Consider the following 11166-nt stretch of genomic DNA (forward strand, 5'->3'; position numbering starts at 1 on the left):
AGGGGTGGCGTTCAAGCGTTGCTCAATTGGTATCAGACCAGGAACACATTTCCCACGCCATTACACCAATGCCACCAGCCTATACCGTTGACACCAGGCAGGATGGGGCCACGGACTGCTTACACCAAATCCTGACTCTGCCGTCAGCATGACGCAACAGGAACATAAATTTGTCAGACCAGGCAATGTTTTTCCAGTGTTTGTCCAGTGTTGGTGATCGCGTGCCCACTGGAGCTGCTTCTTCTTGTTTTTAGCTGAAAGTGTAACCCGGTGTGGTCATCTGCTGTAATAGCCCATCCGTGACAAGGAGCGATGACTTGTGCGTTCTGAGATTGCCGTTCTTCACACCGCTGTTGTACTGTGCCGTTATTTGCCTGTTAGCTTGCATTCTCCTTCAACCTTTGCCCAAAGGACTGACTGGATGTTTTTTGTTTGCAGCACCATTCTCTGTAAACCCTAGACACTGTCGTGCGTGAAAAGCCCAGGAGGGGGTCTGTTTCTGAGGTACTGGGTCTGGTGCGCCTGGCACCGACGATCATACCACGCTCAAAGTCACTTAGGTCACTCGTTTTGCCCATTCTAATTTTCAATCAAACAGTAACTGAATGTCTCGATGCCTGTCTGCCTGCTTTATATAGCAAGCCACGGTCACGTGACTCACTGTCTGTAGGAACAACCTATTTTCTGAACTGGCCACTGTGTGTATATGAGCAGCCAGAGAAACCCTGTAATACTCTACACCCCCTCAGTGGTCATATACGAATTAGAGACCTAGAGACCGACAAAGCATAGAGCCTGGAGTAGCTGAATCTTTAGCAAGCACTCTACCATTAGTTACCATGTGTTTTATTAGGACACTTAAACCTGGTGAGGTATGCCTGTGTCAAGTTAGTGACTGTGTTTTAGCCCAGCTCCTGTGCCACGTCTAGATGTGTGTAAATAGTTTCTATTCAGGGCAGGCCTGTTTCCTGTAGCCCTGTGGCTCTCTAGGTGAATGTTGGGTCTACACTGCCTGCTGTATGGCCTGCTCTGTAATGCTATAGTAGTGTCAGCCATAACAGCAATCCGGGCCGGGCCGGGATTTCTCACATGAATCAGCTTACACATGTATGTTTCTCTAACTGACGACCTCTTCTGAGACCGACCTGGCAGCCACCGGAGCCAACGTTTGCTTACAACAATTATTTACGTCACACTTTTCTCCTCAGCCCCTCCCCTCTTATCCTCCTCCTCTCCCTGACCCAATTACACAGCTCTGCTCAGGCCCCAGAATTTCACAGCCAATAGCACAGTCCACTAGTGATACAGGCAATACTTATTGTAGAAATGTCAACTCTGTTTAAGTGCAGTACAGTTCAACACTCCTAATTCAATGAGCCTATGTTCTTTTGACTCGTTCCAGATATTCATTGTCTTACGTCAGGTGGCGTCACTCCTACGCGACGCTCGTCCCTCAACCTCAGTGCAGGCGGAATCTACGCACATCTGACGTAGGACAATGCCAGATATCAGCATGCTAGTGTTCACCCATATTTCAGGAGTGGACTATATATTCCCATACAGTATGTCCATATTCTAGCTAGACTCCGTTCCCTGCCATGCCAACCCATCGCGAAATCACGACACAAGTCTGTGCGTCAGCCACTACACAATGGTGCCATGGTGATGACGTCATCGTTTTACTACTGCGTCGATTTCTGAATGTTTGAAGACAATGTCTTGTAAATATTCTAGAACCAGTTATGTCAACACTTTTTCCTCTCCCGGCACTGCCATCTTGCCCTAGATCCAGAGCTTCTCGGGTCTTTGAGCCAAAATGAGTCGTTGTTTTGTTGTGTTTCTTCATAACTGAATGCATTTACAGTTTCCTGTTACGGGGACATTAAGATGGTATGTGTATATTAGTGGTGTCTCTTACGCCTGACGTCAGAGGAAGTCTTTCTGTGACAATGAAAACGTCTATGCTTGTGAGAGCCATTCCACGCTAGGAGCCTTCAGTAGTATGTAAAACGATCCTGTTTAGATTCAATAACACAAAGGAAGTGTATCTTCTACTGTTCTAGACTACACCAATAATCACAGATTTTGTATTTTTGAACAGAATTTACAAAAAGTATTAATGTTTTTGAATGTACGGTATAACTGATTTTCAGTAGAGAAAATTGTAGATGACATGATAACACTCTTCTATAGTGTTTTTTATGTTATAGATTGTATTAATAACCACTTTGGTTTTCATTTTGAGGACACTATTTATTTTTCCTGTATTGTAAAATCATGCCTGAAAAAACAGCTGATGCTTAATGCTTAGTGAAATAGATTTTCTATGCGTCACTTTAATATGATATGTTCTTATTTTTCTGTGCAACAATATAACTGTAAAGACAAATGAATGGTGTTGCTTCTTTATGATAGAATATTATTAAGACGTCTTACATTTCTGCCTTCATGCCTCAGTTACATGTCTGACTCTGCCCTGTGTTTCTGCCTTCATGCCTCAGTTACATGTCTGACTCTGCCCTGTGTTTCTGCCTTCATGCCTCAGTTACATGTCTGACTCTGCCCTGTGTTTCTGCCTTCATGCCTCAGTTACATGTCTGTCTCTGCCCTGTGTTTCTGCCTTCATGCCTCAGTTACATGTCTGTCTCTGCCCTGTGTTTCTGCCTTCATGCCTTAGTTACATGTCTGACTCTGCCCTGTGTTTCTGCCTTCATGCCTCAGTTACATGTCTGACTCTGCCCTGTGTTTCTGCCTTCATGCCTCAGTTACATGTCTGACTCTGCCCTGTGTTTCTGACATCATGCCTCAGTTACATGTCTGACTCTGCCCTGTGTTTCTGCCTTCATGTCTCAGTTACATGTCTGACTCTGCCCTGTGTTCTCGCTCTAAGGATTATTAAATATCATCAATAAAATGAAGAGTTTTATCATTCAAAATCACACAGCTTCATAGCACCCATAGCTAATGTGAAAATGGTTCTAAAACAGAGATGGTAAATGACAGAAGTAGTGGTATATTACAGAATACAAAAGGAAACCCAGCCGCGAGCTGCCCAGTGACACGAGCATACCAGACGAGCTAAATGCCTTTTATACTCACTTTGAGGCAAGCAACACTGAAGCATGCATGAGAGCACCAGCTGTTCCGGACGACTGTGTGATCACGCTCTCCGTAGCCTATGTGAGCAAGACCTTTAAATAGGTCAACATTCTCAAAGTCGCGGGGCCAGGCGGATTACCAGGACGTGTACTCAAAGCATGCGTGGACCAATTGGCAAGTGTCTTCACTGACATTTTCAACCTGTCCCTGACCGAGTCTGTAATACCTACATGCTTCAAACAGACCACCATAGTCCCTGTGCCCGAGAAAGCGAAGGTAACCTGCCTAAATAATTACCTCCTGTAGCACTCATGTCGGTAGCCATGAAGCGCTTTGAAAGGCTGGTCATGGCTCACATTAACATCATCATGCCGGAAACCCTAGACCCACTCCCAATTTGCATACCACCCCAACAGATCCACAGATGACGCAATCTCAATCTCGCTCCACACTGCCATTTCCCACCTGGACAAAAGGAACACCTTTGTGAGAATGCTGTTCATTGACTACAGCTCAGCGTTCAACACCAGAGTGCCCACAAAGCTCATCACTAAGCTGAGGACCCTGGGACTTAACACCTCCCTCTGCAACTGGATCCTGGACTTCCTGACAGGCCGCCCCCAGGTGGTAAGGGTAGGCAACAACACATCTGCCACGATGATCCTCAACACGTGGGCCCCTCAGGGGTGCGTGCTTAGTCCCCTCCTGTACTCCCTGTTCACCCACAATTGCGTGGCCAAGCATGACTCAAACACCATCATTAAATTTTCTGACGACACAGCAGTGGGAGCCCTGATCACCGACAACGAGGAGACGGCCTATAGGGAGGAGGTCAGAGACCTGGCAGTGTGGTGCCAGGGCAACATCCTCTCCCTTAATGTGAGCAAGACAAAGGGGCTGATTGTGGACTACAGGAAAAGACGGGAGAAATAGGCCCCCATTAACATCGACAGGGCTGTAGTGGAGCGGCTCGAGAGTTTCAAGTTTACCAACGAACTATCATGGTCCAAACACACCTAGACAGTTGTGAAGAGGGCACGACAACACTTGTTCCCCCTCAGGAGAATGAAAAGATTTGGCATGGGTCCCCAGATCCTTTAAAAGTTCTACAGCTGCACCATCGAGAGCATCCTGACCGGTTGCATCACCACCTGGTAATGCAACTGCTCGGCGTCTGACCGTAAGGCGCTGCCCAGGGTAAGTGCATATGGCCCAGTACATCACTGGGGCCAAGCTTCTTGCCACGCAGGACCTATATACTAGGTGGTGTCAGGGGAAGGCCCAAAGAATTGTCAAAGACTCCAGTCACCCAAGTCACCCAAGTCATAGACTGTTCTCTCTGCTACCGCACGGCAAGCTGTACCGGATCGCCAAGTCTCAGACCAAAAGACTCATTATCCTGTTGGGGCTAGGGGGTAGCATTAAACCCCGAGATGGGATTGCTAGCGAGGCTGGAAATTCAAAACATCAAAAATCGAATAATTTCAATTTCTCAAACAATCAACTATTTTACACCATTTAAAAGATAAACATCTCCTTAATCTAACCACATTGTTCGATTTTCAAAGAGGCTTTACGGCAAAAGCATAAAGTTAGATTATGTTAGGACAGTACATAGCCAAAAAAGTACAAACATCCATTTTCAATTCAAGGTCAGGCGTCACCAAAAGCAGAAACCAGCTAAAATTATGCAGTAACCTTTGACAATCTCCATCAGATGACACTCCTAGGACATTATGTTATACAATACATGCATTTTTTGTTCCATCAAGTTCATATTTATATCCAAAAACAGCATTTACAGTCGCGGTGAAATTCTGAATTTTTTTCCGCCTCAAATGCTTCCTTGAATTCAGCGTTACAATTTACAAAATTACTATTCGAAAACATTGGTAAATTATAATATTGTCATTCAAAGAATAATATATTATCATCTCGTAAATGCTACCGCTTTGCCAGATCTCAAAATAACTTTACTGGGAAATCACATTTTGCAATAAACGGGGTACAATGCTAAGAACAATAGGCTAGGCTATACAGTTAGCATCATCTAATATCGATAATGAAATTGTTAATATCCCCTTACCTTTGATTATCTCCATCAGAAGGCACTTCCAGGAATCCCAGGTCCACAACAAATGTGGTTTCTTTCGACAAAGTTCATAATTGATGTCCAAATAACTCCAAGTTGTTAGCGCTTCGGTAGGCTACTAAAAAAGTAGGGCGGGGGGGTGTGGGAAGTCACAACGTAAAGTAAAAAAAATAATCTATTTACGTTCGTTCAAACATGTCAAACGTTGTTTAGCATCAATCTTTAGAGCCATTTTTAACGTGAAACATCAGTAATGTTTCAACCCGACCTCTCCTGTGTCTTGAAAAACGTTTTTGAAAAATGTCTCGCCTGACACGAACTCAAATGATTGCGCAGGTGCAGGCAATAATGAAGTGACGACATCCCAGGGAGGTCAACTTCTCTTCCTTGTCATCCGGTCTCTGTTCATCATAGACGCTTCAAACAACTTTATAAAGATCGTTGACATCTAGTGGAAGCCGTAGGAGGTGCGAAATGAATCCTTTCTCACTGTGTTATCTATTAACAATGACTCAAAAAAAATAGTACAGCCACAAAATTCTTTTTTTTCTCAGGTTTTTGCCTGCCATATGAGTTTTGTTATACTTACAGACACCATTCAAACAGTTTTAGAAAATTCAGAGTGTTTTCTATCCAAATCTGGTAATAATATGCATATCCTAGCTTCTGAGTTGGTGTAGGAGGCAGTTAAAAATGGGCACATATTTTTTTCAAAATTCTCAATACTGCCCCCTAGCCACAACAGGATTTATCAGACTAAAAGGCTCCTTAACAGCTTCTATCACCAAGCCATAAGACTGCTAAACAATTCATCAAATGGCCACCCGGACTATTTACCCCCTTTGTTTTTACACTTCTGCTAATCGCTGTTTATTAGCTATGCATAGTCATTTTACAAATTACCTCGACTAACCTGTACCCCCACACATTGACTCGGTACCGGTACCCCCTGTATAGAGCCTCGTTATTGTTATTTTAATATTCTTGTATTATTAAAAATATATCTATCTTCACTTTTAGTTGATTAGTAAATATTTTCTTAACTCTATTTCTTGAACTGCATTGTTAGTTAAGGACTTGTAAGTAAGCATTTCACGGTAAGGTCTACCTACACCTGTTGTATTCGGCGCATATGACAAATACAATTTGATTTGATTTATCCCACCTGGTTTGAGTTCAGAGATCTCACACGCATGGCCTGTCTGGCGTCTGCAGTCTGTTTCACACACACACACACACACGGTTGGCGTCTACTGTCTGCTGCTGCTTGAAAGGTTTTCAGCTTCTGGAGATAATTTCACCCATTCTGTACACACACACACAAGGTTTGAGTTCAGCTTCTGGGGATAATTTCAGGCATCCGTACACAAATTACAGCGTGAAGAGGACTGGGAAGGACAGGCGGAGAACATCACAGATATTCATGATTATAACCTTATTTAAAGATGCTGCTAACATTGAACAGACGAGCAATCACACACTCTCACAGCTTTTTTTTATGTGAATTTTCTGGACTTTTTAGGGAGTACAAATGTATTCCCGTTAAAAATCCTATTTTCCCTAACCCTAACTCCAAACCATCTAAACTTAACCCTAAACCCCTAAACTTAACCCTAAACATAACCCTTAAGCCTAAAAAATAGCATTTTAACAAATTCAGGACATTAAAAAAGTCATGACTTTTCTATTTAAAAAAATCTTGTTTTCCTACCTTGTCAGGATATGCTGGTGACTTGTCAGGACATTCTGCTCCTGATAATGTAGGAAAACACATGCACTCACACACACACCAGATGCCAACCATGCCATGTGATGCATGTTAGTGATGCCTGCTAGTGATGCGTGCAAATTGCTTTGCTTGCACAATGCAGTTGTAATGAATTCTGTTTGTAGGTCCATTCAACAGGTTTCAGAGAGTTTATATTGGCAGTAACTCCACTTTTTACATGCTGAATTCATGGCGTCGCCAAGCTGTCGAGTGTGTAGTAAGATTTTCATGAGCTGTTACCATGACAATGTATAACGTTAAAAAAATGTGGCATACACACTTCCTTATACAGCAAGATTATGTGTTAAACACGTGTTAAACACTCCTTGTGCCAATAGATGTCATTATGCTCTCATTAGAGAAATCACAAGCATTTCTGGAGACTGGTTTATCATCTGCAGAAGGGGTTGGAAGGAGCTGTGTATTCAACAATGGGCCCAGTTTAAAATGGACCATTCTAAAGACAATTGAGGCTAATAATTCATAATATGAAGAGGGATTTCTCCAACCAACATTCAAAACTAGTTCTCCATTTATGGGAATACCAGTGAATCCCCAGTTTTTCTGAGTAGAGTAAGTCAGTGGAGGGTCGGAGAATTCCCCCACAGCAAATGTAGCATCAAGAGTCAGTCTGTGGAGATGTCAGGGTCGGAGAATTCCCTCACAGCAAATGGAGCGTCACCAAGACCTGTCACCTGGAGATGTCAGGTTCACCAAGACCTATCAGCTGGAGATGAGGTAGATTTAACACCAGGCCTAAAGATATGCTTTTTCTCTTTCTATTTTTGTCTCCCTTTCTCTTTCTCTCTTGCTCTTTCGCAGCATCCTCCCGTTCCCTCTTTCACTAAACGATTTCTTGAAGAACATCGCCATTTGGCATCATCGAGGCCTCGCTCTGCAATGATAAAGATTTATCATCACTTCTTCCTCTTCAGTTAGATAACTGACCCATCAACAAAACAAAAATCAAGGAACCAGAGAGAACGGTGTGAATGCCACAGAGTGGCCGGGTCAGAGGCGATAAATTACCGATCTCTTTCGGTCAGATGGCAGGGATTTCCAACACTCGTTGGCCATGTTTTACTGGAAGCGGTTGCTACAATGCAGAGAGTAGCATAGTGTCACAGTCCTGTTTTAGGGTTGCACATTTCTGGTAACTTTCCCAAAAATGTCAGGTTTTCCAGAAATCCTGATTTTTAAGGTTGTGGATTTCCTGCTTATTCCTTGCTGATTGACGAAATCTCCCAACCGTGTTTTCAGAAAATGTTGAAATCCTAGTCTTGTCATAGCTACCACACCGAACACGGAGGAGAGTCTTTACACATGACTCCTCAATCATCGTAGAAATAGACAGACAGGGTGTAGATGTTACCTCTTACTCCAAATGAGAGATGTTCACTGACCTTAAATGACATGAATATCAGCCCCCAGTAGCCCTACTGTCTAACGGAGATGTACTCTTTATTAATTAAACATACTCAACACTTGTCCCCATGAAAACCCATGGCAACAAAGTGGTGCGATTTTCTCTGTCATCATTCCACAGCTCCTGACTGTGGGAAGCTGATTAATGCACACTCACTCTCTCTGGATTACTTAAGCACAAGTGGTTTGAAAGACATAGAAGGGGGGAGTGGGAGAACGATGAAGAGAATTGAGAAAGTTGAGAAGAAAGACAATAGAGAGGAGCTGAACGGAGAGGAGAGAGAATGAGAGAGGAGAAGTGGGAAAGTAAAATTGTGGTACAGGGAGAACAGTGGGAGGGAGGCTCTCTTCACAGAACAGATCTCCTCCCACCAGGATGTTCTGGACCCCCTTAAAACAAGGGTTGTGTCCTTCAACATCCCAGCGCCATGGTACACTCCTGAGCTGCGTGCCATGAAAGCCACAGGACGACAACTAAACTCAGCAAAAAAAGAAACATCCCTTTTTCAGGACCCTGTCTTTCAAAGATAATTAGTAAAAATCCAAATAACTTCACAGATCTTCATTGTAAAGGGTTTAAACACTGTTTCCCATGCTTGTTCAATGAACCATACACAATTAATGAACATGCACCTGTGGAACAGTCGTTAAGACACTAACAGCTTACAGGCGGTAGGCAATTAAGGTCACAGGTATGAAACTTACGACACTAAAGAGACCTTTCTACTGAATGAAAAACCCCAAAAGAAAGATGCCCAGGGTCCCAGCTCATCTGCGTGAAAGTGCCTTAGGCATGCTGCAAGGAGGCATGAGGACTGCAGATGTAGCCAGGGCAATAAATTGCAATGTTTGTACTGTGAGACGCCTAAGACAGCGCTACAGGGAGATAGGACAGACAGCTGATCATCCTCACAGTGGCAGACCACGTGAAACAACACCTGCACAGGGTCAGTACATCTGAACATCACACCTGCGGGACAGGTACAGGATGGCAACAACAACTGCCGAGTTACACCAGGAACGCACAATCCCTCCAGTGCTCAGACTGTCCGCAATAGGCTGAGAGAGGCTGGACTGAGGGCTTGTAGGCATGTTTTAAGGCAGGTCCTCACCAGACATCACCGGCAACAATATTGCCTATGGGCACAAACCCACCATCGCTGGACCAGACAGGACTGGCAAAAAGTGCTCTTCACTGACGAGTCGCGGTTTTGTCTCACCAGGGGTGATGGTCGGATTCGCGTTTATCGTCAAAGGAATGAGCGTTACACCGAGGCCTGTACTCTGGAGCGGGATCGATTTGGAGGTGGAGAGTCCGTCATGGTCTGGGGCGGTGTGTCACAGCATCATCGGACTGAGCTTGTTGTCATTGCAGGCAATCTCAACGCTGTGCGTTACAGGGAAGACATCCTCCTCCCTCATGTGGTACCCTTCCTGCAGGCTCATCCTGACATGACCCTCCAGCATGATAATGCCACCAGCCATACTGCTCATTCTGTGCGTGATTTCCTGCAAGACAGAAATGTCAGTGTTCTGCCATGGCCAGCGAAGAGCCCGGATCTCAATCCCATTGAGAACATCTGTGACCTGTTGGATCGGAGGGTGAGGGCTAGTGCCATTCCCCCCAGAAATGTCCGGGAACTTGCAGGTGCCTTGGTGGAAGAGTGGGGTAACATCTCACAGCAAGAACTGGCAAATCTGGTGCAGTCCATGAGGAGGAGATGCACTGCAGTACTTAATGCAGCTGGTGGCCACACCAGATACTGACTGTTACTTTTGATTTTGACCCCCCCTTTGTTCAGGGACACTTTATTCCATTTCTGTTAGTCACATATCTGTGGAACTTCTTCAGTTTATGTCTCACTTGTTGAATCTTGTTATGTTCATACAAATATTTACACGTTAAGTTTTCTGAAAATGAACTCAGTTGGCAGTGAGAGGACGTTTCTTTTTTGCTGAGTTTAGAACGGCTCTACAAACTGACAGGGCTCCTTATTCATAAGGAGCCATAAAAATACCACATTCACAACTGCAAGGACTTACTTGCCACAGTTTTGAAGTACCAAAAGTTTGTTACAAAAACTGGGGCAGGCAAACGACAGGTCAAGGGCAGGCAGAGGTCAGTAGTCCAGAGCAGAGTCTGAAAGGTACAGAACGGCAGGCAGGCTCAGGGTCAGGGCAGGCAGAGGTCAGTAATCCAGGGTGGTATAACAAGGTACAGAGCGACAGGCAGGCACAGGGTCAAGGCAGGCAGAATGGTCAAAAACTGGGAAATCTAGAAAACAGGAACTAGAGACAGACAGGAGCATGGGAAAAACGCTGGTAGGCTTTACGAAACAAAACGAACTGGCAACAGATAAACAGAGAACACAGGGGATAATGGGGAAGATGGGCGACACCTGGAGGGGGGTGGAGACAATCACAAAGACTGGTGAAGCAGATTAGGGTGTGACACTGTGCTGCTGATGCTGGGAACATGTCCATCCTCATCCACCAGGACCGGTCTGCAGCATTTGACACTGTCACCAGATTTTAACTGACCGCATGGAGAGGGTTCTTGGTGTTTCCATAAACACCCCTTGCCTGGTTCCACTCCGATCTATCTGATAGACAACCGTTTCTCCCTTGGCAACTGCATGTCTGCCCCAGCCCCTGTGTCACAAGGTGTCCCACAAGACTCAGTGTTAGGCCCATTACTGTTTAGTATTTACATGCTACCGCTAGGTCAGATCCTCCATCAATTTGGACTCACTTCACTTTTAGATGACACACATCTACGTCC

The sequence above is a fragment of the Salmo trutta genome, chromosome 26, assembly GCF_901001165.1.
Source record: "Salmo trutta chromosome 26, fSalTru1.1, whole genome shotgun sequence".
NCBI lineage: Eukaryota > Metazoa > Chordata > Actinopteri > Salmoniformes > Salmonidae > Salmo > Salmo trutta.